Source organism: Pelecanus crispus, chromosome 21 (assembly GCF_030463565.1).
Source record: "Pelecanus crispus isolate bPelCri1 chromosome 21, bPelCri1.pri, whole genome shotgun sequence".
In the NCBI taxonomy this organism is placed as follows: Eukaryota; Metazoa; Chordata; class Aves; order Pelecaniformes; family Pelecanidae; genus Pelecanus; species Pelecanus crispus.
Window position 1 is genome coordinate 2648370 of NC_134663.1, and position 18842 is coordinate 2667211.

The following is an 18842-nucleotide window of genomic DNA, read 5'->3' on the forward strand; positions in this document are numbered from 1 at the left end:
GGTGCGGATGGCTTTGAGAAGTGCTTTGGTGTACGTGTCAGGGATGGCTTGTCACTGAGTGTCTTCCTTCGCTCCCTTGCCCGTGCAGGTGGCCGTGGGTGTGCGTGACGGGGTGATGGCCATCCTGATGCCTCGGCTCGGTGCTGCTCGGCACCGGGGGCTGGAGCTGCGGCTCCCCACACCTTCCGTTCCACCCCTGTTGGAAAGCAAAGCGGAGGGTGTGCTGGGTGTTTTTCCTGCCCATGGCAAGAGGGGCGAGGGACCTCAGTCCTTGGCGTAGCCTGGGCCAGGCTCGGCACCATCCAGTAGCATCGTGCCCTGGTTTGATCGCTGGCTCAAACCTCACTGTCGTTCCTAATTTGCCTTAGGTACCAGCTGGATGACGTTCCTCTTAGGCTACTAACAGTTGTCCCTGAGTCCATAGGTCTCTGCCTGTTGAGATGTGGCACTGCCAGTATCCTCGTGGCTCGGCATCTCTGTTCTCGGTGGCTTTGGCTAGGCTAGGCATTGACTTTGTCCCCTTGGCACCCAGGAGGCTGTTTGTTGGCTTTGTCCCGCACCCAGAAGGTTAAATATCAGCATGTCGAGGAGCAGGGAGCCTTCTTGGGAGCACCCTTCAACCCAGAGGTACCACACGGTCCTTGGGCCGCTTGCTGCCCTTGGTGATGCCTTCAAGGAGAGATGGGCTCTGCTTCATCCCGTGCAGTGTCTCTCGTTCGTGTGGACAGTCATCGTAAGTCACTCGTCTCTCTGTGGCTGGTCCGTGGGACAGAGCCACCTCGAAGAAGCATTGATCTGCCCTCGGTCAGGCACCCAGCTGTCTCTGCAGCACCTTCCAGTCATTGCCCGTGCTTCAGATTGCTGCTAATTTCTCAGTAGCTGGGGAGGAAAAGTGGTATTGGAAACTCCCTTTCCCTGCTTGAGAGAGCTGCAGCCCCGTCTGACCGACTTGATGTGGAAAAACTGAGTCCTTTGAATGGCATATGTGCCCTCTCCTCTCCGAAGGAAGTATTTGGAAAACACTGTATCGCTGGCGGCTTTCCATGGGGCAGAGGGCAGCCATAGCACTGCCAGGGCTAAGTCGTGGCTGGCAGGAGCGGTTCAGCGGTGTGCACAGATGGAAAAGCCTCTGTGTTGGAGGCGAAGGGGGGGCAAATCTTGTTGTCTGTCCCCTGGGGACCGCGAGGCGCTTGCGGACTGTGGCTGGCAGGTCCTCTGCGTCCCCAAGAGCTGGAAATGTGGCAAGGAGTGACGCTCGGCTTCCTCGGAGCCAGTACGGGTGCACGGTGGGGATCGTGAGTCCGTTGTCTTCTCGTTTGGAGTTTAACCCTGTTTCTTGCCAACTGAGTTGACTTTGAGAAATCTGCAACCCAGAGGTTTGGGGGGGGGGGGGGGGGGGGGAGTGAAACCCCTCCAAGAAGCAAGGGTCCTCGCAGAGAGGGACCCTCCCTCCACCGAAGGAGCGGTGGGAGAGAGCTCCTGTTCCTGGCTTGGGCAGGCTGGTACCTGCCGTCGGGGAAGGGATGGGGCAGGTGGGAGGACGAGGAGGGAAAGCAACCCAAATCAAGCTCGTTATGGATTTTTTTCATCTGTGTTTCCCTTCCTGTGTCCAGTTCGAAGCTCAAGTTCCATCTCAGTATTTCAATAACTCAGGTGTTGTAAGAGATACGCGTTGAAACAAAGAACATAACTTATGTCACGTGAGTTGTAAAGTTATTTGTAAAATTCCAAAATAAAATATATTCTGTAATGACGGAGGGTTGCAAGCGTGCTCTAGCGGCGGAAACCTCCCCGCGGCCAGAGCTGGTTGGGGTGTGAAGGGATGGGAGCTCCGCTGGTTCAGGATTTTTCCAAGGCGAAGCATTTGAGGCGGGCTGGGTGATGCAATCCCGCTTTTCCAGCCCCAATTTCCAGGGCTGTGCAGTGCGGTGCGCCCGACAGAAGATGGCACTGACACCACCCCCCCCCGCCTGCCCACGTGGCATGGCGCTCCAGGAATTGCCTTTAGAGTCAAAAAGTCCTTTTTAATTTTATTTTTTAATTTTTTTTTTAAATGTATTTCCAAGCATTGATGTTTGGCTGGAGGGAGGCAGAGGTTTCGGAGCGGGTCTGCAGGATGTTGTATTCCTCTCCAGCTCACACGAGGGAGCCTGACTCGGAGCAGCGGTATTTGTGTCCTTGCTTCCCCACCCTGCATTAGGGGAAGGGGGAAAAAAAAAAAGCATACTTTGCTTTTCTACTTCACTTTTTTTGCTTTTTTATATACCATTCCCCTCAAGCTGCCAGCTCCGAGTGGCAAGCGCAATTTTTAGAAACCACGTTGCAGCTAAAGAAAACAAATCTTGAAAAAATCTGTGGTGGTTTTTAAAAATAAATGCTATTCTAAGGAAGAAAGGTTGCAGCATGCGTCTGACTTGCTCTCTCTCCTCGGCGCTGTCTGAGTGCTTCCAAGGGGGCTGCCAGGCAGCAGCGCTCCCGGCATGTGCATCGAGGCTTTGGGGGGGGGGCTGGTTTTTGCTGCAAAATCCTCATGTTTTGATGAATGCCTGTGACCTCAGTTACCCACCTCAACAGAAAGGTGAAACCCAGCGAGCCCCGCTACCCGGGCTCACCCTTGGCCCTCAAACTCAAACCCTTCTTGCTATTTGCAGTGGGAGCGTTAACGCTTGGCTGTGCTTCCCCATATGCTGCAAGCTGTCGGGCTGCGTGAACGCTGCACACCCGGTGCCTCATTTCCCAATCTGCGCTGGCAGAAGATCATAGAATCATCATCATAGAATGCTTTGGGTTGGAAGGGACCTTGAGAGATCATCGAGCCCAACCCCCCTGCAGTAAGCAGGGATTGAACCTATGAACTTCACTGTGGTGTGGAGGTTTTTATTTTTACTTGCTGTCTTCTCTCCCCGCCCCGCCCCTCCTCTGAACCAGGCCGGGGGCTGGCAGGGGAGAGGCTATGGCAGGGGGGTGCTGCGGGGTGAGGTGCCCCTCGGGCTCATGGAGGGAAGGGGCGTCGCGCCCCTCGCCCCACAGACCTCCCGCCATGTTGTGTCCCCCCCGCCCCGTCGCCTAGCAACGCCCCCTTCCCCTCCAAGATGGCGGCAGGAAGGGGCTCGGGGCGCGCCCACGTGACGCCGAGCGCGGGCTGACGCGCAGGCGCGGAGGGGCGGGGCGGGCGCGGGGCGGCGCCTGCGCAGTGGCCGCGCGGGGCGGCGGGTGGCGGCGGCGGCGGCGGCGGTGGGGGGGGAGGAGGAGGAGGGGAGCGCAGCGCGGCCGCCGGGGCACCCAGCGGATCCCCAGCGCCGCCGCCGGGGCCCGCTCAGCCGCCGGGAGCACCCCGCGGCCCCCTCCTTGTTTGTGGGGAGGGGGAGGCTGGGAGCGGCCCCGCCGCCACCACCACCATGTCCGGGCGCGGCCACAACAAGCTGCCGACCACCGAGCGCATCGTCAAGGGTGAGGGGGGGCCGGCGGCGAGGGCGCCCCCTGCCTGCGGGGGGCGTGCACTGACGGGGGGCGCCTGAGGTGGGGGGACCCCAGGGGTGGAAGGGAGGGGGGGGACACGCTGGGGAGGGGGGAGGCTGGGGTTTTTTTTCGGGGTGGGGGGGGCATCCCCGGGCTTGGGGAGCCCGGGTTGGGCGGAGGAATGGTGGGAGCGGCGGGGGGCTGTTGTGGTGGGGTGCCCCTCCTCAGGGGGAGCGCTGGAGGGGGGGGCAGGCTGGGGGGGGCAGCGTTTGTCTGGCAGAAGCCTCTGCGGAGGCGCCGGGGGGGCAGCTTTGGTCGTCGGGGGAATATCTCTGTTCTAAAGGGAGCTTTAGGGGGGGGGCATCTGCTCTGGGAGGAGCTTGGGGGGGTATTTTGCGTCTGGGGGGGGGGCACCCTTGGTGTAAGGGGATGAACAATCCCCCCGCCGCCTTTTTCCGGTGCAGGTCCTGGTGCAAGGCAAGGATGGGGGTGCGGGAGGTGGGGGTGATGGGCTGGGGACCACCCCAGCCCCATGGGGCCGTGGACACGGGGGTAGTGGGAGGCCGCTGCCTGGCAGGTGGTGGCAAAGGCGGGGGGGGGCATCCCTGCCCTGCCTTTGGGGGGGGGGGATATCCCCATCCTGGGGACCCCGGAGGAGGGCAGGGGCGGTGGGCTGGGAGGGGAGCAGTGCCAGCCTAGGCAGGCGGTGGGCTCCTTCATGCCCACGAGATCCTCGCCCCCCAGCCTGGGGTGCCGAGACCCTGCCCTGGGTGGGAGCAGGGACTGGCCTGGCCCTGCTTTGCATCTCCCCCTGAGGATTGGGGGGGGTGGGAGCCCACCCTGCCCTCATTCCGACAGCTCCCTGCCTGCTTGCCTGCATCTTGCCTCCCCCAAAGCCCTGTTCGCTCTTTCGATGCCCCGAGGCGGGTGCCAGCTGGCCCCCTCTTCAGGACCCGTTATAGTAGGTACTATTTTTGAAAGAACAGAAGACACCGAAGCGGTTAATGAGGAAAGAAATACGTTAGCTGAGAAACTCCTGGATTAGGAGGAGGCTCGTATGATGTACATTTTGCTGCCCTAATTGATCTGGTGCCATTATCGTACCCACGCATCGGGGAACATCCACCGCGCGCCTTTGCTCGCTTAAACTTTTGCTCAGCACCCACCGCTGTAGCCGAGAGGCACCCAGCTGTCAAAGTTATACAATCACCCGGTTATTAAAGCTTCTCGCCCGGATGGCTTGAATTGTTGCAGGCAGTTGTGCTGCCCCGAGCCGGCTGATGAAAGGAGCGGTTTCCCAGGAATGGTTATAATATACGACTATGGAGGTGTGCCCACCAGAGAGATGCAAGCTGCCATCTCTACCTTCTCCTCTGGACGGGTCCAAGTGATTTTTTTAGCCTGTCATGTGGCCGATCACATGTTTAGATGTTAATAACCATGGCCTCAAATGAAGGGAAAGTGGACTAGGGTGGCAGCCTGGACTTTGAGGCTCCTCAGGCTTGGTTAGCTCTGTGCTGCCCACGGGTGTTTGTCGTGGGTTGCTTTCAGCGTGCCGCTTGAAATAAGGCTGGAGGGCTCGGGGATTTGGGGGATCCGAGGTCTTCCCCAGAGCCACGCATGTGGCTTGGTGATTTGTAGGTCTGCAGGCAGCCCGAGTGGCCGGTGCGAACCGTAAATCTCCTGCTAAATCCCAGGCAGCTGCGTGTGTTTAGGTTGGCCTTGTTCGGGGAAGGTAATGTCAATGCAGCCATTATGATTCAGCTGAGTCGTCCGTACCGACACGCTGTCCCTGCTGCTTGGGCTTCCAGATCCTGGGAAACCCTATCAGCAATCCTGCGGGTGTTACCGACGCTGCTCAAGGGCTTGATAACCCTGCCACATCCGGACGGCCCTCGCTAATTTTGGTAATTAGTCCGTAGCCAGGTGGGGCGGAGGCTCGTGGCGTTGGCTGGAGCCTGCTTGCTCCGTGCGCTAATGGTCCGAGAGCCGCGGGAACTTGGCAAGGAGAGTGTTTGATTTCCCCCAGGTATGCTTGGGACGCTGATTCGAGTGCCTCTAGAAATCTGGGGAGGAATAGCTTCTTCCGTGGCTGTGATTATTGTTTAAAGGTGGTGACATTGTTCGCGGTTATTAATAATTTAAACCTGAAGATAAAAGCTAATTGCGTTCAATTGGAAATGCCTACATTTAAGTAGGATGTAGAATTTTAACTATGTTTAACCTATATATTTACGTCTCTAGAGCCCTGCAGAAGCGTTAACTATAATTATGTGTAGTCAGGAGAAATACAGTGATTCCCTTTGCCTCGGTTTTGCGCTTAAACTTGTACTTGGGTAACTTCATGTTCATTAGTAAAATCTCTAATTTTGGGGTACATTGAGAATTGCTTTGTAGTAGCCCAGTTCTAGCAGCAAACCGATGGCTGATGTTAAGAGAGCATTAATGTTCAAACTTGGTGCTCCCGTGAGAGCACTTGGGGTGGTTATGCTGGAAATCTGAGCGATTGGCTAGGTCCAGTTATCTACGTTAGCCCAAAGGTAGGCTCGAATTAACTGATGGATCCGCAGCCTATGAAATACACGTTTTGCAGGCAGGCGGGCGCGATGCTTTGGGCTGCTGCAGTGCCTCTGAAGCACGTAGGTTGGATGCTCGAGGTCAGGACTTGGGCACGGTGGGAGTCTTCCCCCCCCGTGCCCTGTGAAAACAAACCTGCGGAGCTTTTCATTGCACAGAAGCGATCCTGCTTCGTTCCACCTCCAGCGAATCACACCTGCAAGGTGTGACGTCCTTTGGGAAGCGACGGCGACGGTAAGCATAGCTGCGTGCTGCGAGGATCCTTTCCAAAGACACGTGAGCATGGCTGAACGGTGGGAACCCACCCAACTTACTGTGTCTGCAGCTGCATCCATGAAAAATTCTTTAAAAAACCGGGGTGTTGGCATTTAGACGCCTGGCTGAGCCAGAGCAAATAATCTAGAGTGATTTTCTAGATGTGTGTATTAGTAAAGTGTTGCACCGTTACAAAGCTGGTGAACGAGAAGCAGCTAGGATCTGGTGCCCTCTTTTTGGCAGCCGTTTGTTGGTAGTCAGTGTGATGTGCCTAATCCACGTACTGTTCAGTAATGCCTGTGCTACGTTTTCATGAAGTAGTGTTGGGTTTCTGCTTTTCTGCAGGCGGGCGGACTGAGCCATCGTCAGTGGGTTGATACTGAGGAATTGTGTGGTGGTGGTAAAGCTGGGTCTGGTGCTGAGACCACGTAGCTAAAGGTGTCCTGTAAACAAGTGGATTTTCCAGGTTTGCACTTTGCTGTCCTTCCATAAGCGCTTGGGCTTTTTCAGGCACCTTTTTGCATATCTAGTTTGTGTTTTCCTGGCTGAAAGACATTTGAAGGCAGCAGGGGGGGTATAAGACCCCTGACATGATGCTCTCTTACATATCAGCTGTCTGGTTCGTGGTGTGAACCTCCCAGATATGTTGTAGATCATCTGTTTAATACCTAATTAAAGTTTCTGGGAGTGAAGGAGCGGCGGGGCAATCTGAGCACACTTGCCCCAGCAATATCTCGTACCACGTGCATGTTCAGCTCGGGTGAAGTCAAGCTCGAGCAGAAAACACCTGACGAGCTGCTCCCCTTCTCTCTCTGCACGGTGAACGCGTGCCTTTGCAGCGTGGCGGAGATGCTGCTAGAGGCATGGAGTCCAATCCCGCGGGATTTGTTCGGTGAGGCTCCCGCTGCCTTCAACAGAAGCTGTGCCTCTGGGGAGCCAAAAAATCGGCGTCAGATCAATAGATGCCGTCTTCAGAGGCTTTGGAGAGCTTCCCCCACGCTGCTGCCAAGTGGATAGGGTTCAGAGGGTGTGCTAGTTCATCGTGCTGGCTGAAGGCACTTTCAGTTTATGAAAAATATGTAGCTTTCTTCCTACCTTGTTTTTAATATAAACTGCTACTCTTGAAATGCAGTTGGATGGTTGAGCATTGGGCTTTCTCCAGTTGCGGTAGGCTGGGAGCTGTAGGGAATTTTTATAACAGAGCACGCACCGATACAAAAGTCAAAGTAGCTTTGAATTGCGTGCAAAGCAAGGGAAGGCTCAGGCAAATCTTAAATAAATGGGAAATCGGGGTTGTTGAAAAGAAGAAATATGTAGTATCATCACTGTGATTGCTGTTCATTTCAGGTTTGTCTTCTGTAATGCTTTAATTGGTTTCTCTTGTTTAGTGTTGCCATTTTGTAGCTGACGGGGGGGAACAGAGCTGTGAAAATGGCTAAAAGTGGAGATAAAGGCCAAGGTGCATGCTCTCAGACCTCGGACGTGCCAGAGGAGAAGTGCAAATACCATCTGAGTCAAGATGCGGTGGTGGGATCTCTAAAAAGCAAGTTGTGTCATCATACAGCAACTTGTCTGGACAGAGCTCAAGGAGGTCTTGAGTTGTGGATAGCACTTAAAGCATGAACCCCATTGGATTGCTCTGCATTACTTGGGAATCTGGTATTTTCAGGGCCTTTCTTGCAGGAAAGATGCTTTCTTCCTTGTAAATGGGATGTACTAAGAAAAGGGGCAGGTTTCTGGCTGCGCTGAGACTGGGTGTTGCAGAATTGGTGCTGATTTTGCCAGATCATATGGCGCTTCATCCAAAAATTGATCAGAAGTCAAATGCAGTGCTAAGCAGCGCTTCTGCAAACGTCTTGGGGTAATGCAAGCTGTTCAGCTCTGATATGCTTCACGTAGCCCTCGTCTGCCCCAAACAGAGCCAGTGGTACCCTTTTTTTGTGTATGAAGCTTCCCGGAGCCAGGTTTCTTTATAGTCTGTGGCAGAGACATTCTGCTGCCGTGCTAATTAACAGAAATGCCACCGCTGGTGGCAAAACCTAAAGCCCAACGCTAGCCTTGGTACTAAAACCCGTTTAGAAAACTGCGATAAGGTGTCAGGGAAAGCAGATTGGGCTGTCTTTTCATTTCTTTCCTCCAAGAATAACACCAGATGCTTCAGATCGGCCCTGGAGGTGGGATGGAGAGGAGGGAAGGTCATGCCTCTCCGGAGCCCCTCGTGTTTAATATGGTTTTTCTGTTTCCCTGCTATCTGGATATCCACCTGTGAAAGGTTAATCCCATTCCCCTCCGTTCCAGGCTGCGGAGGGCCTGTTCTGTAGCAATTAGAACAACTGAGCTCCATATTGGCTAGCTATGGTGCCGAAATACTATTTTTCATTTAATAAAAGAAGGCAGAGTTGAGTGGAATTTGTCTCCTCTAGCTGTAATGTTTTTGGTGCCCATTTGGTTGCATGGGCAGGAGAAGGCAGGCTGTTCCTTAGGAAGTAGGGCAGGGTGCTGGCTTAAAATAGCAATGAACGCTGGGCTGCTTGTGATGAAGGGAGCTATTTAGGTAAATCCTGGGGTCTCGGTGGGGGCAGAGCCACCTGCTAATCTAAAGATACTCCTTGGAGACCTATATTTGTCCGGGATCCTTCCCAGCTTGGCTGGTTTTCCAGGTGTTCCCTGTTCGATCCCTTGCGCTCCTCTGCCGATTGTGTTGGGATGGCGGGTGCATTTACTAGATGCACAGTGCGTTAATGTCTTGGATGGTAATGGAATTAGACATCATTAAGCAGCGGGAGCAAGGAAACAGGCTACGTAAAGGCATCAGCATTATCCTATAATGCAAGACTTGGCTCTGAATGGCTCTTGGAGGCCAGCCTGCCGGGCTTGTGGTGCTGAAGAGGCATATGCCGATGACACTTGAGAGCCAGGTCAGGTGTACTGCGAAAACCCGTCAGGGCAGGGAGCTTTGGTGTAGGGGCAGAGGGAAGGATGGGGAGCAGCGCTGCACCCACAGCATCTCTGCTTAGGGTGGCGTGGACCAGAGGTGAGGCGGAGGATGAAGGGTGGGTGCTCCAGCATGCTCAAAAGCGGTAGGAAAAAGAAACCTGAGTGCGGCTTGTAAAGATTTCGCTGGCAGGGAGAGGAGCGTTTGGGCTATCTGGGCTGCACTCTTGACTTCAGACCTCCAGCCTCCGAAGCAAAACCTCGCTGCTGTCTCAAGCTGCAGCATCTCCAGCTATGAAGCCTTAATAGGATCTCGCTGCGTTTCCATTAGGAGCTGAGGTGGATGCGAGCATGTTGAGTAATGCGACCTCCTCCAGCTGGGAGCCTGTGTACGCCGCCGGGAGAGGGCTTGTGGGGTTTATCTCTCCAGAAGTCTACATCAATCTCCTGGCTTCTGAGTGCTTCTCCACTTTAGTGAATACCTCCGCAATGGTGGTGGCTGTAAAATGTGAGTTTAAAGCACTTTCCCTGCTCTGAGCCAGATCTGGTGAAAGTGTGCAAGGATCTCCCCCGTGTAAGACAGGTGGTTCGGGGTAAATTTCAGGAAAACAGGGAGAAGTTGTGTCAACAGTGATCCCAGTAAGAGTCTTTGTTTCCCTAGCCTGCTCTAGAAAATATTCCCTTTTATCAGTTGCTGAGGTGTAGCGAACATGGTAAAATGGCTTCTCAAACAGCAGTGAGAACATTATCCCGAAAGTGATGTCTCAGATACATATTGCAAAGGTTCCATGGAGGAAGACCCTGAACAGCAGCGCAGAGGACTGGTTTTGCTGTTTCGGCCGTAACTGGGGTGTCCTGTCATCGAGCTCCGTCCCTGGCACATGAAGGTCTGTGAAGCTGCTCTGAAAGCATTGCTAAATCTTATTTAGCCCATTTACTGGGCTACTTACTCTTTGGTTTGCAAGAAACCTGCTCTGGCTGATCTCCAGTGTGGCCGCTGGGAAGATTTTAATTAGTTTGCAGCTCCCTTCAGACCGTCCGCACCTCTGTGTGGTTATAAGGTGATATGTGGGTATAAATGTCAAACAGGGAGTAAGCGTGTTGCAAGAAACGTTTTAACTAGAGCTATTTTGATCCAGTGCGAATGCAGCTCGGGTTGAAGCATTAAGGCGTGAGATGGGAAGAGAAGAGAAGCTGAGACCCCTATTGCGCGTGAATTGGTCTGTTTTTGCTGCAGCGGTGATTGCAAGTGCTGAAATTCTCATTTATCGATGATGTGACCGCCTTTTGCTGGACGCGATACAACAGTCACTTCTCCAAGGGCCTGCAGGCTGGGCTCTGCCTGCTTCCACCACGGCGCCTGGGCTCCAGCCTGAGTGTTTCTGGGTGCTGTTTTGTTCAGGTTTCCCATGTAGAGCAGCCGATTCCTGCCTACAACGTCGTCCTGAGCGAGGTCTCGAAAGTACGCAATGTGCAAAATTGTGTCTGCTTAAAGTAGCTTTAAAAACCAGAGCCAGCACCCCGTCCCCTGCCGCTGCCGGCGGTGGGCTCAGATTTACATTCACCAGCAGGTGGGGGATTTGCCTTTGACACAAAGACCCCGCTGTTCTTGTATTAATGATCTATTAGTGGACACGCTGGCAGCTTGCTAACCTTGTGAAACAGGTGGTGAATTTCCCTGCCTGCTGACATCTAGGAATCCCCTCCCGTCTCCTTTGGTGAGCTCACTTTTTTTTAAGTAGCTGCAGCTGTTTGCTGTAGACCTCGGCCTTTTCCTGTTCCTCTTTTTCTTTTTTGCTCAAGCTCCGCAGCGACCCCCTCGAGTCAGCTGAGAGACCATCCCCACCGATGGACCCGTTGAGAGGAAGACGCCAGGTTTGCTGTGGGTCGGTGTGCTGTCGAGTGGTTATTTCGTACGAATACATAGATTTTTAACTGCTGAGAAGTCTACAGAGCTTGAGGGTCTCAAAAGAGATTTTTTTTCCAGGCTGGTATCGAGGGCTTCTGTGCTCTCCTTGGCAGTAGCTGGTGAGTTGGCACTCGGTGATGTAAGGAGCCTGCGTCCCTGGCAGAGGACTTGGCTCCGGACAGATTGTCTCAATGACAATCCCAGGCAAATCCGCATCACTGCTGGTCATTAAGAGAGGGACCTACGCATAGCAATGCGGGCGCTGGAAACTTGACGGACCTTGCAAGCAAGTACAATTTTAACATGCTGCATTGCTCCCACGGAGACTGAGGAAATTCAGTGCCCAGCGAGTGCGTTTTTGAGACGGTCTCTGAGCCGCAGGGCGCTTTGGCAAGAGCAAGACTAACGCTGCAGCGTGGATCTGGGTCTCGGCTGCGGCCGAGGTTCAGCTTTGGTTTTGGTGGCTGGGCAGGAACCCTGGCGTGAAGAGCTGATTCCATGGGGAAAGGTTTGCGGATGGCTCTCCTGGCTGAGAGCTGGGCGGCTGATGTGCGGTGACAGTCTTAAATCGCCTCTGTTCTAATTAAATACTCCCAGTTTTAATCTCACCCGGCTCCTTGAGCGCGGAGAGGGAGCAGAGAGCCAGCTCCACCCCGCGGGTCAGCGGCCCGGCAAGGGGCCACCGTAGCTGCCTCTGGGCTTGCCTACCATGGCAAACCTTGGCACGCAACTCTGTCGGTGAACCCTCCTTGAGCAGCCGCGGTTTACTTTGGCAAAGGCACCCCCTTTTTTTCCCTTAGTCTGATAACACTGTTTACTGTCCGTGCTAGATGTTTTGCCAGCAGAACAGTTTAAGGATAATTATCTTCTGTCCCCATTAAAGTTTTTCGAAGTCCATGAGCACAGTTCAGGTAACTATAAGGTTTTGGAGGCTGTATGGCATCCGAAATGTACGGGTGGACTCTGATTTAGGTAGCGTTTATGATTTTCTAGCCTCTTGGCGTTGCGCTTAGTATTTCCGCAGGTCTGTGGGAGCTTTAAGCGTGGCCTGGGTTATGCTCGTTTGGCACACATTATGTTTGTATTTGCATTTTTTTGATGCACAGGAGTGTCGCTTGCTTTTTTTGGAATTAAATGCACCTGGCTTCTGCATAGACTGCATGTGCCAGATTCTAGTAACTGAGAGTCAACGTGGCCTCAAAATTTGGGTGTTACTCCTTGAATGACTGAAAGGCAGTTGATAAGGTAAAGACGGATTTGCTGATGGGAACGGTTCAGTTGATTAGTCTTTCTCAGTTTCGCTCGACTGCAGTATCGTGATGACTGTGTCTCTCCCCCTTCAAAGAAATCATTCAGCTTGGTAGAATTCGATGTACAATACAGATATTTTTAGGGTTATTGTGAGGAGATATTCCGGTTGTCCTACAAAAAGGAATCTGGCTCAAGGTAAGGAGCAGAGTGAGCTGTCTGAACCAGTTGCGCACTGGGAGGCTGGCTTGATCTCCAGCAGCACAGCTCTTGACTAGTTTCGGATAGAACTGCGGTGTTATGAACTGCATTTAATGCTCCTCTATGTTGAAGGAGCTGCCGTTCAGTAGGAATTTACACTTGCAAAATGGATGGGGAAGATAGCCCAAGTGTTGCGCGCCAGATACTCTCTCTTAACGGGGACGGGGCGTGCAATGGTTGTGGTTGATGCGCAGCGCAGGGCTGGGTCCTCCTGCAGCTCTGCCAGGGGTGAGGAAAAAACCCTCTCTTTTTTTGCTCCATTTTGTGAGTGCTTGGAGCCTCTGAAACCCAGGGTCTCTTATGCATAATGAAAAAGGAAAATTGCTACCCTTGGAAGAGTAGAAAGAACATGCAAAAGTTTGGAGGAGGGCGGACAGAAATGGCAATAGTAATCGTTCCTGGCTCTTGCTGCATTTATGCAAGGAAGGTGTTTGCTTTACTTGGTGACTCTTCTGAGATATTAATGTTATTTATGTTAGCACAATCCAGCGGCAAGGGGAGAAGTTACTTATTTTCTCAGGTGGTAGGAGGCTGGAGGAGCAATATATTTGCTCCACTTCGTGATCTCTTTGTTTCCACATAGGTTCTGTAGCTGGAGAGCGCAGTTCTCTGACATAGCAGGGTCAGGGTGCCTGTGCCAGCGCTGCTTCAGACTGAAAAATGACACAGATTATTTGTCAGGGCTTGGTCCAGGCTTTGAAAAATTGGTATCAAGCATACATCTGTTTTTGCAGACTCTCATGTAAACTTGCCCTGAGGCACCCCAAGGGAGAGAAAATTTCATGCAAACCAGTGTGGGGATTCTTAAAGCAAAGACATCTCGGCATTTTATGACCAGAAATTTGTACGGCTCATAAATTCGAGAAAATAAAGATTATTCCACGGAATATTGGGTAGTTGCTACTAAGTATTAGAACTAACAGCAGGTTTGGATTTGACTCTGGCTGCTGAGGTTTGTCCCATCCTTGCTTTTGGTCTGGATCCCCTCACAGAGAAGCACTGAAGCAGGTTGGCTAGAGCATTGCTGTAGGTAATGATGGCATCCATCACTCGCCTTCAAGGGTTTCTTCCCTGTTAATGACAGTGAAAGCTCTGCACGATCCTGAAACTTAAGCTTCCTGCAAGCACAAAATGGCATTGCCTTTCCTTGCTGAACTTCTCCAGGTTATTGCCTCTCAACTGGCTCCGTCTGAGCCCTGGATTCAACTTTGAATAGCCGAATGTAGGTTAGGTGTGAATGCGAATAGGAATGCCTGATAAAAATAACATTAGGCTATTTGGAAATTGGGGGGGAAAAAAAGCCCTGACCTCATGCTATGCACAGCTCGGCACAGGAGGCAGCTTTCTCTCCGCCTTTCAAAGGGCGTACGGACGGCTCTCGTGCAGACTTTTCCCTGTGAACATTTCTACCTTTGACAGCCGGGTCCGGCTTCCTCGGCGGCCAGATCTCCGTTGTGGCAGATGGACGTCTGTCATCCCCAGTCGTCAAACCCTGAGCTGAACGTCCGTCAAATACTTCAGATGCCTTCCAGCACAGGTGGAGAGGATGCAGTAATTGGAAGCTGTTAGTACCTTACGTCATGTGTCTCAGCATAAGAAAAGAGAGCTTTTACTTGTGCTTAGTTTTGTCTGAGCTGTACTGATGCTTCAGAATGCCCAAAATGTACTTTTTTTTCTCCCCAAAGTGCATCTGTAACCATCTGTTCAACTCTCTATCTGTAATATCATTCATTTGATGAGGAGCAGGCAGGGAAGGGGGCTATCACATTCAGTGCCCTTCAGATTCGCTCCCAGGTGGGTGTCAGGAGTTGCAGGGAAATCTCTCTCACCTTTATTATCGAGCACGTTTAGTTCTGGATGATTTTTTGGACTTGAAGCCCAGGGTGAGAGGACACCTCCTTTTCGTGAGAAACCCAACCACTCGGGAAACAAACGGAGTTTTGCTGTAGCTGCCACTTCAGGCAGATAGCGTTTGCTCCTTTTTCAGTAATGAATCTCGCTTTGTTGCTTTGTACAGTCATCCAAGGGACGCTCCAATATATAAACAATAATTTGAGGATCACTTTGTTTTCTCTTCCACGGTACTGGCTCTTTCTGGAGGTGTGGATCGGTCAGCCCTGCTTTGTCTGCTGCTGCTGCCGCCTCCAGTCCTGGGGGGAGAGGATCTTTGCTTCGTTTCAGCTGCTCTCGTACAAAGATGCACGATAGATTACGTGGTCCGACCCAATCCGTGCTGGAAGAGCCGTGATGAAGCTTCATAGGGGCACACACAGCTTAAGTACAGATGTAGAAATACAGCCAGGCATTTCTCCTGGAAGAATATAGTCTTTTTGCACTGAGGGGCGAGTGAGTGGGCTGTGAGCGCTCTGGTTTTGTAGAGTTGGTGGTAGAAGAGCAGCTTTTTGTCAAATTCTCCCATCCGTGTCTATCCATGCCCTCTCAGAGCACTGCAAATACCCACTTGCTCCCGGACTGGCAAATAAAATCTGCGTTAATTTTGTAGTAAACAGAGTCTTGCAGCATAGTCTAGCAAAGATAACTGCAGTCATCTTACTGGATAGTCGTCTTACTTTTACTGGATTCCCTCAAGCACAGCTGACCTTTTAATCCATTTTACACCTCAAAAGTTCACTTGCATTTGTGTCCTTCTGTTTGTGCTTTGGTGTGCAGCGTATGTCCTGTTAGTGGAGTGGGAATTGTAGTCTTTTCTCAGGAGCAATCTACAGAGTGTGTTTTCATTCCCATGCAAAATTGTAAGTCCCAGATTCAAAGATTTCACTATTTAAACTAGCCTGGGTGCAACACATGGTTTTGTACACAAAGGGAAGATGGCACGAAGATCACAGCACTTGCTGCTCGCAATGTTGTGAATATTTTATCCATCATTTTTGTTAATTATTGCCTGCGGGCAGTGCACAGGAGGAGCTGGCTCTGAGGATGAGTGTAGCACACTGTATCTTTGCGCTGCTTGGGCAGCCAGCTTTCACCACAGCACTTTTTGTGAGATAAGGAGTTATTTCCCCATTTTGCAGATAGGAGCAGGAAGTGGGCAAGACTCACCCACCCTTCTCAGTGCCCCGGGGGTGCAAGATTTCAGGTCAGCTTTTGCTCCGAGGGCTGTGCTAGCGCTGCTCCCGCTGTCCGGGAGCCCAGGCTGGCTGCAGGAGGAGCCCCCTTCGCTGCACCCTTCTGCTCTGCTGGTCACTCCAACAGAATCTGAGCGTTAATAAGGATAAAATTCAGATCTTTTTTTTAAAAAAAAAAAAAGTGGATATTTGTGCATCAGATCACTGCTTGCACCGAGTTGACTAAAGCCCTTACACAAGTTACGCTGGCTAACAGGATTACTTGCTTTGACAATGCTAATTACTTAAGTATTCGTCCTCATCCCCTGCTGCATGGGGGAGATGGCCATCGTTGGGTTTTGGTTTTGCTCGGGCTCCAGTGCATGCTTCTCGTGACTCTCTGGCGCGTGGAGGATTGTTTCATGCAGCCCCCACGAAGTTTCTGAAGTGCTCGACAGCTCTGGCTGCGCCGCGGCACGAGAGTCCACTCCAGCACTGCATGACCGGCTCGGGGAATTGGGAAATCTTTTTTGGGGTGGATTAGCAGGAAGCACAGCAAGTAGAAAACTGGCAATGTGGAGTAATTCTTTGCCTAGCGTGAGGTCTTTGCTGTGTGAGTGCATCCCCGGGCTGGTGCTGGTCTCTCTGGCATCTCTGGAGCAGGTTTTTCTCCCCGCGCTCCGTGCTGGCTGCAGCTTGGCTGGCAGACAGGCACAGCAGAGGAGAAGCCGGTTCCTTATCATGCCCAGCTCCTTGTGGGAGTGGAGCCATGCAAAGCCAGAGAAGGAACTTACATAAAAGTTCTTGGCTGCTCGCATCAGCGTAGCCTCATATTTTATCTTGCATAACTCTGCTCGCTAGGGCTACCAAGAAAAGGCAAAGCACACAGTGCCAGGAGCTTTTCGTGGATCTCTTCTGAATTGTGTGACGGGCAGCACTGTTCTTGTGGTTGCTTGCCGTCTCCATTAAGCTTTCTGTCCTGGTTTCTGTGGGCTTTTTGCTTTGTTAGGGTGGCTTCAGAGTCAGTGGCCATGTTTGATGGCCTGGGATGATGGGGAATATGGCGCTGAACGGTTCCTATTTCTCTGTTCTCTCCCTTATAAATTGTTTGACCTTCAAGCGTTCTCTCGCTTCCTTTGGAGTCAGATGACAGATGCTAGGACAACTGCCCAGTTTGCAGAAGTACTTACAAATTGTTTTCCAGTCACTTAATGGCAGTGAGTCCCAAAGCCGCCCTTGCCCCTCGCTCCGAGTCCTTTGCCCACGTTTCCACCCAGTACCTTTTGGCCTCCCTTGTTCCAGCTGAACCTATTTGTGTCAGACCTGCAGCTTCCCTCTGCCGCCTTCTGCAGTGCAAACGCTGCCGTCCTTGCATGGATCCAGAGATGCGGGGTGGGGGAGAATATGTGAAATTCTGCAAAACGTCGAGTTTTTCATTGGTAACCAGAGGGGTCACCTTTTTTTTTTCCTTTTGGCTGTAGAGATGAGCCATATATGCAGTAAAAAAATCTTGTCCAACCTGTGTTGGCATAAGCAGGGGTCTTGCTTAAACCTCTTTAATTGGGGAAAGCGCTGTGTGTGCCCTGGACCGTTCAAGGCATGCAGGGCACTTAGCAAGTACCCAGCAGAGCAAAACTTGCAAAGCGACCCATGAAAGAGGGCCACCTTCTTGCGGGCACCGGCTCCCCTTTCATTATATCCGCTCTTGTTCTCCTCTGTCCTACATTTCACATTATTTGAAAATTGATGTTCAGCTGCAAAGAATCTCTTGTGCTGCCTCTCTGCTTTTTCTCTCTGCCCCCTGGGTTTCCAAGCTAAATAGCTGCTCTATTTGCATGTAAAAGAGCTCGGGTGCATTACTGTTAGTCACTGTATTATTTGACCAGCACCATCGTTTCGCCTGTTAAATTCAACATACTTTGGCATATGGGATGTCTTTACTGGGTGATGATGGGTAAGGACATCAACTTCGTTTGCATATCAGATATTTTTCTTCCCTAGCTGGATTACAGTTAAGTGCAAATCTGTCTTTCACCACATGACACGATCGCATCAGAAGCGGGAGATGTGGAAGCGATGGTACATTATCTAGTGAGTGGGTTTCGTTACACGCGGCATGTGTTGGAGGTACTGCTTACTCAGAAGCAGGCTGGCACCGGCATCATTAAAATGGCTGTGAAAGGCCCGTTTGCCTTCCAGATTTTGGGGTAGTCTGGGGGATGCCCAGCAACCAGGCGGTGTCCGTCTGCCTGCAGTCTTACGGACAGCGGTGCCTCCAAGACCTTTTGTGGAGGTGTGCCCTGTCCCTAAGGCCAGGAGGGTGAGCGGCAGCTCCCTGCGGTACCTGCACCGGGGGAAGAGGCTGGTGAGAGGCTTTTCTTGGGGCTGTGCGTGCAGCACGAGTGTGCAACGCCCCAGGGAGTGCCCCAAAGCGAAACCCATCCCAGCATCTCCTCCTCATCCATGCTGCAGGCTCGCTCCCTCGGCTGGAGGGCTTGGTCGTAATCGTTTTGGTCCTGCTGTGACCCAGGGGTGTTGAAAGGGCTGAACCCAGAGGACTGAGGAGATGCTGGTTATTCAGGATGTTTTAAGAAGGAAATGGACCCCAGGACCCGAGACGATCTCTGCGCTGCAATGCTGTGATAAGATGCAAATTGCTCTGCGGTGCGCGGGAGCCGCCGGCAGCTGGGACCGTACATTTGGGGCTTTGACAGGATTTTACTTCCAGTTTTCCTCTTTTTCCCAAACATCCAGGCCTCCTTCCTGGAATTTATTTTAAATCAAGACACTATATAGCCTTTAAATATTACGCAGGGGTCATGTGTTCTCCATCTTGTTCTTTTTTAAATTAGCCGGGTCCAGGAGAAGGTAGATGAGGAGCTCAGATGGGTCTCACTTGTAACTATTATTTTTGTTTCATATGCTTCCTTTCTGCTAGAGGTCACCTTCTTGCAAATAATACAATCGCCTAGCATGAAAATAATAATAATGGCTTTTGATGGGGTGTTTTTCTATCTAGGTTTAAAAACCAGGGACTGTGTTGCAAATAGATGAGGCCTTAACTTGCCTTAAATGTTGGATTCCAAAAAGATTTACCAATTATTAAGCTTGGGGTTAAGCTTTTTGAAGTGGCC

The 18842-nt window shown here is 51.9% G+C and overlaps 1 protein-coding gene across 2 annotated transcripts in view; it reads left to right on the top strand.

The window, feature by feature from the left end:
- The first annotated feature begins 3399 nt into the window (after positions 1–3399).
- The window catches only part of PPP3CC (protein phosphatase 3 catalytic subunit gamma), a 34571-nt gene continuing 19128 nt past the window's right edge, over positions 3400–18842 (top strand). For both annotated transcript variants that reach the window (XM_075723912.1, XM_075723914.1), the window contains exon 1: positions 3400–3450. The gene's annotated coding sequence lies outside the window, so the exon portion shown is untranslated. The remainder of the gene's footprint in view (positions 3451–18842) is intronic.